This window comes from Fukomys damarensis, unplaced genomic scaffold (genome assembly GCF_012274545.1).
Source record: "Fukomys damarensis isolate Sample0158 unplaced genomic scaffold, DMR_v1.0_HiC HiC_scaffold_14, whole genome shotgun sequence".
In the NCBI taxonomy this organism is placed as follows: Eukaryota; Metazoa; Chordata; class Mammalia; order Rodentia; family Bathyergidae; genus Fukomys; species Fukomys damarensis.
Genome location: NW_022900926.1, coordinates 64,705,852 through 64,717,293, shown reverse-complemented (window position 1 = coordinate 64,717,293; position 11,442 = coordinate 64,705,852). Strand labels below are relative to the sequence as shown.

General features: G+C 35.5%; 1 non-coding gene across 1 annotated transcript; it reads right to left on the bottom strand.

Moving 5' to 3' along the window:
* Positions 1-4,362: 4,362 nt before the first annotated feature.
* On the bottom strand, positions 4,363-4,469 carry LOC117286106. Its single transcript, XR_004517216.1, has one exon. It is a non-coding gene; the product is annotated as a U6 spliceosomal RNA (small nuclear RNA).
* Between the last annotated feature and the right edge of the window lie 6,973 nt (positions 4,470-11,442).

Below are 11,442 nucleotides of genomic sequence, written 5' to 3'. Positions count from 1 at the left end.
TGTTATTTACCTAATCATCTAGGCAATCTTTCTTAGCAGCAAAATGTTAAGTTTTATTCAAAATCCACTCTAAAATTTTAAGTCTCTATATCTGCAACACACTTTTGAAGCTCACAGGTTAAAACATACCCATTACCCAGCAACCACAACTTACAGTGTTCAGAAAGGCACATTTATCAATTTTTTGTTATATGCACATGAAAGAAGAGAAAGGCTGACTAAAACCCCCCTTTTTTCTATTCCTCATTACAATATGTAAGGAACAAGTGTAAATCACTCTTCTGTAGCTGTTCTCCTCTGTGAAAGGCAAATGGTTGTTGCAAGCTGTCTCAGCCTGACCTCAAGAGAGAAGTAGTCTAGTGACAAGGTGGTCTAGCCAGCCAAGAAGTTCTAAAATTAATTTCTACATAATTGAAATTAAAAACACTTAGGGGATGTTCTTAAATTAGACCTTTGTCCTTGCAAAGATTTGTCAGGGTATCTAAAGAGTTATTGTTTTTATCTGTGCCAGGGCCCATAAATGTATGAGGACATATCTGAAGAAGGGACATACTTAGTAGCAGAGAGAGAAAAGTTCAAACCCATTGCTCAACTCTTAATGAAGGCTTAAGAGAAGGCTTTGATGGTGTTGTCTCAGGTCACTCTGGGAAAGAGGATACCACAAGATCACTGAGAGAGTTACTTCTCACCTCATGGAGTGCAGGTAGAGATAATAAATAAATGATAATGAAATCAAATTATCATTGTGATTATTCTTGACTGGACCTTGCTTTGGGGAGACTCATCTGTGTTGCTCTGTGTAGCCATCACTCATTGTTTTTGGCTGAGTGACAGCAGCATCTGGCAATTCTTTTATCTATTCTCTTCCTGTTGCACATCTGTGTTGTTTCCAGGTGTCTGTTTTCATGACTTGAGTTCTTCAGGGCTGTACCTGTCATGCACACATACATGTAGGCATATGGGCTCCTCCCCTTGGAGTGCAGTTGCTGAGTCAAGATTTGTGTAGACAATGGGACATCATGTTTCAGGGAAGCTGAAGCTTTAATAACTCACTTTCCCACTCATGAGAACAACTGTTTTCTTTGCTTCACATCTTTTTTGACTCCAGTACCCTCAGACATTGTGAGCTTGGAAATCTGGTAGATATGAAATAATAATTCATGGTGGTTTAATATTCATTTCCTTGGTTTTAGATTCCAAATGTTTGCATATGTTTATTGAATCATCTATTTTCATCTCCTTTACATTCATATGAAACTTTTATGCACATTTTATATTAGCTTGCCTTCTGCTTTTTGTAGGAATAATTTATGCGTTATGGATTCCAATCATCTATGCCTATGACATGTGTGGCAGATTCTTTATGCCATCTTGTGTCTGGGTTATTGTACTCTCTTTATGGTGTATTTTAGTAAACAGAAGTTATTAATTTCATTGTACTTGAGCATATCAATCTCATCTCAATGGTTTTTGTGTCTCATTTAATAAGCCATTCTCTTCCCTGAGTCCATAAATATAAATTTCAAATCATCTTCTAATAACATGTTTGGTCTTTTATTTTTATGGTCTTAATTACTCGCAAAGTGTATGGCATGGATCTGATTTCCCTTTATTTTTCCCTAAGGATCCCTAAGGATCTGATTTCCCTTCCAACAATAGTTCACCCTTCCCCACTGATCAGCACAGTTAATTCTGTCTTAAATTATGCTTTCATAGTCTCTGAGTCAATCTCTGAATATTTTATTTTCTTGCAGGGGTTTAGTTTTCTTTCCTTTTACCAATACTACACTATAGGAGTTTTCTCCAGAAAATGTTTGTATGCCTTTTGTGTATTTATTCCTGGGTATTGCTTTGATTTTTATCTTTAGGAAAATGATAGGTGGTGATCTCTCCTGAACTCATGGTGTACAACACTGAACTTGATGCTTTCTGCTGACTTTTTTTTGTCTAGCAAATGGGTTGCTTTATTAATTATAAGGTTGACCATCATTTTCAGTTTTATAGAAGGTAATCATATAATCCTTTAAGGCTTTATTTTTTAAGTCATTGTTTATACACGTAAGATAAAAAATAAAAACCTAATTTCACTGCTTACAATCCCCAAGACAATACTGGATGGAAACATGAGAATAGGTATGCTTATCACAAAGTAAGCATTTTTGACATTTTATTATGTACTATGAAATATGCAGTATAGTATAGCACATATTGCTATAAGATTCTGAGATGTGCTATATCAAATTTAGGAAATTCCCATTGTTCTTGAAATTATGCGCACTTTGTTATCTTAATCTGGACTCTTTTGAGAGTAAAAGGGGTCCTTTTGCACAAATTCAAAACATTTACATATTATTCCACAAATATGCTTATTATTGTTCAGTCCTATCAGATTTTATGTTGTAAGATTTCAGTTACATCTTAAACTAGCATGGTTCTAAGAAAAAGGCGATGTATGGTAATAGTTACATCCATATTTTATTTATTTATTAACAATATTTTAATCTTGAATATAGATCAAGAAAATTAAGTTTGTCAAACATTACGGATTTAACCATACTCATTTTGTTCTTTAGCCCATTTCTATAGCTAGTTGTATTAATTATTTTCTTCATAGTCTTGCATTCCTGAGATAAATTGTATGTGGATATAACATTTAATTTTTATAGAACACATTTCTTATGCACATTAAATGCAGGCTTTGACATCCATATTCATAAGCAAGTTGGGCTTTCACGTTCATTTCTCAACATACATTTGTTGCTTTCCCAAACTGATGGTTGTCAATTAAGACAAGGAGCTTATTTTTCCTCCATGTTCTAATTGGTTTCATATCAATTCTTTCTTGTTTGAATATTTCCTTTAATTTAATAGTACATTTGTTTGGAAGTGGCATATTTGTTGTTCTCAAAAAGAATCCTAAACTACTGATTAAATTCTTTCTATAGAACTATTTTTTAGTTTTAGTTTTTATATGTATTTGTCAGTTTAATCTGTTTTCAAATTTAGTGTAATGAAATTTTTGTTCTTATTAAGCTATTGGGTATTCTTTTTAATATCCTCATAGTTTAAATGCATGATTTCTATATTTTCTTATTTCTATTTGCTCTTTGTTTATAAGCAATATCCTTAGTTTCTTTCAGATAATTACACATTCCTTTTCATCCTCTTTATTGTAAAATTATTTTATCACCCTGTAGTTGTACTGGTTTCTCTTTAGGTCTATTCTAGGTGCTCATTAATATTTAGCCTTTTGTATTTCTTATGTAAGCCTTTAAAGCCTATGCATTTCCTTTGAAATGCTATTTTAGCTGAATATAACTAAACATATATGTCATATGTATTAAGGTGTCAGTTTTTCAAGATGAAATGTTTAATTTCCTCTTACAATTTCTTTAATCTATGACTTATTTAAAATGTGCTTCATAATTTTCTATCCTATGAGACTGAAGGATTTCAAACTGTTCTGCTTGGTAAAAGAGCATTTTTTTCTAGGATATCAATTCATTTACTCTTTAAGAACTTGATTTGTACTCCATATGCCACCCCTTTTTAAAGTCTTCCATGAGCTTGGAAAGCTCCCATCTCTGAGGGGTGTCTGTTTGTGGGCTCAGTAGGCAATGACAGTCATTGCACCACATGCCTGCCTGTGTGCACTCAGTGCTGAAACAAGAGTTGGGGCAGTATATTCACTCTGTTTAGGAAGGCTTCAATGCATCCCTCCAACTGTTTCCTTTTTGTTTTACAAAATTTGAGACTATTTTACTCAGTGACCACCATTTTCAAAATATTACCTTTGTGATGACTTACACATTTCTCATTCAGTAGTGACTACTTCTCTAATAGTGCATTTTCATGAGTTTTGTTTTGTCACACATTTATTAATTTACATAGTCTAATATTTGTTCCTTGTTATTTGTTTTTTATATTCTATGATACTGAAGAGAAGGAAGTCAGAAATGACAGTGAAAGTTGAAGGGAGACTCATAATTGCAGGAAAGAAAAATAGATGTGAGCTATTAAATATGGATATCTATTCAAATAAATTTTAAATTCTGATACCTAAGAGAAAACATTTAGGATCAATGCTACATTCTTTTAAAATCTTTTTCAAAACTCACTGAAATTCAGACTTTTAAAACAAACAAGGAACTCCATCTTTAAAGAAGTATCTAGAAGATAGTAAACTATTCATTATATTGCTATAGCCTTTACTTGTTCACTAATTATTTCACTGAGGATGGAGGAAGAGAAATTTAGAATTAATTGATAATTCATGATCAAAGAAAGTAAACAAAAATAAATACAAAACCACATATTGTTTTGGCTGTAAAATAAGACAAAACAATATATGATTATATATATTTAAATATGGAACACTTAACGGATTTGCATGTCATCCTTGTGCAGGGGCCATGCTAATCTTCTCTGTATCATTCCAATTTTAGTATATGTGCTGCAGAAGTAAGCACTGATTTGATATTTTAAATGGCTCACGTTTATCAAAATTAAATTCTATTTTCACAAAACTTGTCCCAAGGCTGGGGTTGTAAAATGACTGGAAGGAACCCAGGGCACTTGGAGCACCACACCCTTTTTGAAGGACCATCTTTTCCAAGACGTCTTTCCAAGACGGAAACCATCACCATTAGTGAACACCATTTTTATCCCCAAGGTGCACTGAGGAGCTTACACCTATGTCCCAGCCCCTCAGAGACCTGAGTTCCCCATCCAGGCCTGCAGTGTAGCCTCACCCCTGGCTACATTCCAGAATCATTTACATCACAGAAATTGGAAAGCAGGGAACCAAAAGAATAGTGGTGTGATGGTTAGGGGCAGCCTCTCCCACAACAGTTAATATCAGATCAGACAGAAACAGAAATCTGAAAAAGTAAAAAGCAAATGAGAACAGAATGTGTGTTACACCCTGGTATATACAAAAACACATGTTCATAATTACATCTCCTCTAAAAGAGATTAAGCTATTTTGATGTATTAAATGTAAAAAGCATAAGAAGGATACATTGTATTTTTAATGCTTTTAAGTAAGCACTTGTAAAGTACATAGGGATCTGAAATGAAAGGGTCAATAATAGTCCTCTCGAAATTTGCCAATTTTGCATTAAATCATCCATTTTTGAAATCTCATAGATATATCTTCTGCGTGACTATAGATAGGTATAAGTTCCAAGTGACTTCCTGACAAACATGCACATAATATATAACTTTAATTTTTCAGAGATTAAATAAATACTTATTACTGCCATGAAATAAAGGATATGATTTTTAACCATCTAGTAGTTTACTGCAGAAAGAGAAAAGAAATTAGGTAGGTTGTCATTTTTTTGTGTAAATTTAATCAATTTGGTCTGAGAAGAATATAATTGTAAAGCAGAAAGATCAGAAATTTTTGAATGAGACTTGCTGTCAAAATTCTATGCTCATTTCTAATTCAATATTTAATTTGTAAAAATAGAAAATAATATTCAAAGCAAGATCCATTTTCCACATGAAAATGTTTAAAATATAATTTAAGTTTCTATTATTTCATTAATTTCACAGTAAACATCATAAAATACTATTTAAGAGAAAAGTATGTTAATTAAACTGTGAGAGATTAATGTCTAGGATAATTCTATAGAGACACAATGTCAAATTTAATAAACTTTAAAATATTTGGCAAATACAATCGTAAGGGAATCATCATGTCAGAGAATATGTCCATAGAGACCTATGAAATAATGCTAGTTTCATGGGTTCTAACAAATTATCTTTAATTTATCTAACGCTTCAACCATGTCAGTAACAATATCTAAGACAACCTATTTCAACAATTATCACCTCCAATTTGAATATTATAAAGAGCTTTTGAACAGTTTTGTCTGGTTATCCAATCTGTTTCAACATTTCCTAACAGTAGCAAGGCGGGCTCCAAAAGAAGGCAAAGACCCTGGCACCAAGTGGAGGCTGTGCTGGAGGGAAAACATACAAACATCTAAATATGCATCATCTTAGTCAAAAATAAAAATTTCAAGCTGGGTGTGAAGGCACAAACCTATAATACCAGTACTCTTGGCCCCTGCGGCAGAAGGATTTCACATTGGAACCCTGCCTAGGCCACATGGTGCATTAGCAAGACTCTGTCTCAAAGTGAAAAATAAAAAAGGGCTGAGATATAGCTCAGTGCAAAGGCTCTGGCTCCAGGAAACTGCAGACAAGAATTCTATCATCATAGGCGAGGAATGACCTTCTGGGACAGCAGGGGATTCCGTAAGTGCACGGGCTCCATGTCTCACTTCCATGATTTGGAAATGTGCATGCGTTATTTTCGGTATCGTATGCCTTTGATCTTTGTGAAGTAGCACTGCATTGAACAGATATCTGCACATGCTCATGCACTGTCTGCCAAACCCTGTTTGCTGCTCTTTTGCTTGCATGCATAAAGCTGGCTTGCAGATTTGTACACACATCTTCATATGGACACTGTTTTTATTTCTGTTGAATAAGAATCTGAGAAGTAGTTGTTGGGTCACACTTTAGTTGCCCAGATGCTTCTAGGCTTACATCTGATTATGCCCCAATAAACTCATGTTAAATTTAAAATAGCATAAGCTGAAAATGCATTTAATATATCTGACCTATCAGATGACACAACTTATTCTAGCCTGCCTTAAACATCCCCAGGACACTCACATTAGCCTACAGTTTTGCAAAAGTCATCTAACACAAAGCCTATTTTCTCATAAAGTGTGAAATATTTTGTATAATTTATTGAATACTTGTAGGCAAAGCCCTCTTGGAACACAGCACATTGTAGAATCCTCTGTTACTTAAAAGCCATATAGCTGACCAGCGCTGTTGCTCATTGCTGACGGCCAGAGTCTTGAGAACCGAATTGTACATCCCTTGCCCAGTAAAAGACCCAAATTAAAAGGCAAAGTACACTCTCTTATGAATGTATCACATTCACACTATTTTAAGTCAGAGACAGTCTATATTTTTAACCTTACAAGAAACTGCCAAGCTAATTTCCAGAGTGATTGTACTAGTTTACATTCTTACCAGGAATGAAAGAGAATTTCAGTTATTTATAACAACCTCACCAATGTTGGGCATTGCCAGTTATTTTCTCCTCCTCTCTTCTTCCTCCTCCTCCTCTTTTTCTTTGCCATTATGATTGAAGAGCTATCTCACTGTACTTTTTGATATTTCCATTTTCCCTGGTAAATATTGATGCTGAGTACTACTTCATATGCTTATTTTTCATTTACATTTCTTCTCCCATAAAGCTTTCATGTAAATCCTTCCCATCCTTAGGTGGATGGTTTTTCCCCTTATTCTAAACTTGTGTGACTTGTTTACCTATTCTGGATATAATTCCACTTGGTGATGTGGTATAAGCTAGAGGCAGTCATTTACATTAAATTAAGTTAAACAAAGCTTTTTGTAATGAGAGAGGGCATAGGCATTATTTTAGAATGTGCAATAAAAATGAGGCCATGTATTTCCAGAGGATTTTGTGGCTGCCTGAGCTAGTGGTGTCAGGGAGAGCACAGAAGTTAGAGAGCAGCAACTAGAATCGAATCTCAAGGTGAGCCATGAGCTACAGTAGGCACCTGGAAGGAGCACTAGAGCAGGCCTAACCTTGAAATTTGCCACTGTTGTTTTCTGAGGCAAGTGACACTTACATATGTCAGTGTCGACTTCTGAAAAGTGGGGAGAGTGTCTTTTGGGGTTAGCATAAGGAATAATATGTGGAAAAATCAAGTGCTCAGTGCGTTTTTAACCAAAAGTGGCCATTACCACACTAACTGTGCATTGAATTTCTCCATATAGACCAAAGAACTTAGTACCAATGTCCCTCCCACCCTGAAATGCCACTGATACACAGCTGGGACTGATTGAGATGCCTGAAAAGGGGCAGGCCAGGGGGGCTGTGTCACATGAGCTAAGTGTCCTGAGGCAACTGACTCAACAAAAGAGAACCGACTGTGAGAGCTCTAGCTCAAATTGTTTTATTCACTGTTTTCTTGAATTCTAAGATACTTATGCAACATATTTGTATGTTGTCTAATCTATACATGCCAAAAAGAACAAATCAAATTATGCTTTTCATTAAAAAATAAATAAAAAGAAAGAACCAAAACATGTTTCATCTAGAAATATCCATCTTGTTGCCATTAAGCTTATTTTCTAGAACTTCTTTTGCGATACACATACACTCTTTGCTCTTTGACTTCTCGCTGTTAATTTACTGATGGTTTTGAAGCATGCTTTGTGCTATGCGCACTAACTCCTAAACCAGCAAAGTTAATTATAAACTACAATTTTCCTTACAGAGACGTAATGAATCTGAAACAAAACAAGAAAGAAATCCATGCTAGGTGTTAAACCCTGAGCATCCTATTGGATTAAATGTTGAAGCATAAGAAGTCACGGCTGGGGCAAAACAAGAGATCTGTTGTTCTATTTTAGCCTTTAAATCCATGCACACTCATTTTTGTCACTAAGAGACAAGTTTGTGCTGAAGCTTAGGAGAGGAAGAAGGAGCGCTTGGGCCTCTGCAGTACAGTGCCCCAAATTCACTGACCAGCCCAGGTCAGTTTAGAGATGCTTCTCAGCTGAAGCACTCGTTTAGTGATTTAACTGAATTACGTTATTCTCTTCTTCCCTCAGCCTCCAGAGACCTTGGATTAACTCTTATTTTTTAAAGAGGATGACATTTCTTAGAAAGCTGCAGGCTTTATTCAAAGTTAATTAGTACATTCTGTCGTCCTGATTACCAGACAAGGTGTTGGCCAGCATAAAACAAAAGATCAGTTTTTGGCCCAATGTAGTCAAGAGTGATAGTACAGGAACAGATGGGAACTTAAATAGCAAAGAAATTTTTCATTGTAAGTCTTGCCAGTGCATGAGTAAGGGTTAGTGAACCCATGCACCAAAATTCTGCAATACATCTGAGATGGATAGGGCAGAAGAGGAAGACAGAAGATCAAACAAACAAGGAAATCTTTTTGGGTTCAGAGCATAATTCAAAATTCTCCTTTACAGTCCATAACATATTACAAGAAAGGCATAACAATATAGATATTTTGATTCAAAATTGGACAATTTCAAAGTAATTTGTAAAGATTTAATATATAAACCGTATTTGATTCAAAGTTTTTCATAAATATGTGAATAACAAATGCATAGACCTTTTCTACAATTTTTTTCAAACCTGTATAAATCAAAGAATTTGAGTAAATATTCCAGAAGAAGAAGGCTTTGGCTTCTTGGTTTACTCCAAAAGTAATAATTCACATGGTTTAAAGCATCTAATTTTTCTCATGTGTTTTTTATTTCAAAAGAAATGACAGATATTCCAGTCGGAAAAATGAGTAGGACAAAGTTAATGTTCTAAAGCATCTATTTATTCAGTCCTCAAGAAACAAAGGTTTTCTTTTTCTTTCTAAACTTACTCTGCAGTGTTGTTTTCTTTGTCTGTCTTATTGCTCTGGTCTTTACTAATGCCCATAAGTTCAGAGCATAAAAGTTTTTTATATTCAGCACTGGAGTTGAGCACAGAATGCCAGGGACAGCCTGGTTGCTCCCATCCTAATTTGTGCAATCAGAACTCGGGAGCATCATTCTTAAAAGATGCTAATAATAATTTGATATGTACTTTATTCATGACTTTCCATATTATGCTGTATGAGAAAATATATATGCATATTGCAATCCTTTCAGATTACTTCATCCTGCATGTATTCAAGACACACCTATAAGGAAATTCTTTTCTTTACAGTTATGCTATAATATAAAAGTTAACTTTGAATAATACAAAATTCCTAGATGTTTTCCCACATGAATTGCTTTTTAATACGTCTTGTGTTTGCTTGATTGCTTGTTTGTTTGTCTTTAATAGCTACCTCTAGATTGCAAGTCACAACATACCACTGAGACACACTGGCTCTGGGTTGCCAGAGGAGGACATCAGCGAACTCACTTTCCTTCTAAAACAAAGAAAATGCTGCCAAAACCAATGGAAACAAGCCATTTCAGAAATATGGCAATTTACCAGAGCAACAAAATGAGCCGAAAATGGTCTGTCCAAGACAAACTTCAGCGACGTGCTGAAACAGTTGGGGAGGTAATGCTCTGTCATAGGCTGTTCCTGTGGCTCCACCACCAGCTCATCTGTGGCAGCCAGAACCTGGAAGTTTTGCCAACACTGGAGAGAATTGACAGTTTTGAAATACTACATTAAGAATTCCCCAGAATATATTTAATATGTTGTATGAACTTGGGGCTCCAGGTAAATCTGTATTTCCAGAGACCTTGGGCTTGTTGGGATTGACCCAGAGGTCTGCTGGGAGGATGAGGGTATTGGGGTACAACACAGAAGCTACACTTTGGTGTCACAGGACTTTGGACAGGGCACCCAAGAATGTGCCCAGGAATTGAAAGGAAAATCCCCTGGGCCTGGACAAACAGGGACATTTGAAAGCACCACTGACTTTTTGGGTACCTCAGTGACCACGTACCTGCAGGACTGTGAGCCACCAGGGGCGACCTGGAGAGAAGTCACAGCTGCTCACATGGCCACCGTGTGGCCTGTGTGGACAGGAAGTGAAAGTCACATCTGTCTAGCAACCTGCCTAATTGTATTACCCTTATACCCGGAGACACACAGGGGAAGTTGTTCTTCCCATTTTTGTGAAAAACATAATGGGAATGTTGGTGACGAGTGCTAGATTCTGAGAATGCCTTTGGACAGTGTGAATATTCTAATGGTACGCATCCATCCAAGCCATATACAAGGAATATCTTTCCTTTATTCGTATTATTTTCTATTTCTTACATCAATAACTCTATAGTTTTCATTGTAGAAATATTCCAAAACCTTAAGTTATTTTTTGATGTCATTGTAAGTGGGATGGTTGTCTTGATTTCTTTCAAGAAAAGTGATTGCTGTGTGTAGAAGCGCCACTGGGGTTGCATGGTTTGTGTGCTGAATCTTTACTGAATTTATCAGTTCTAACAGGTTGGGCTGGGATCTTTAGGGATTTCTATCTACAGGTCATGTCATCTGCAAACAATTTAACTTCTGTCTCTCTAGTATGGAGATCTTTTATTCCTTTCTCTTGTCCAATTTGGCCATGAATTCAGCACTATGTTAAAAAGAATTGGTGTTCACTTTCCCAGAGGAAGAACTTTCACCTTTCACCACTGAATATGATGTTAGCTGGTTTGTTATATATGGCTTTTATTGGTTGAAGTATATTCCTTCTATAATTAATTTGCTGAGAGATTTTAATCACAAAAGGATGTAGAGTTTTGAAAAATAATTTTTCTGTATCTATTGAGATGATTACATGGTTTTCCTTTTTCTTTCTGTTGATGTGGTGTATCAACTCAATAGCAAAAAAAATCCAATGAAAATGGGTAGAATATCTGAATGGC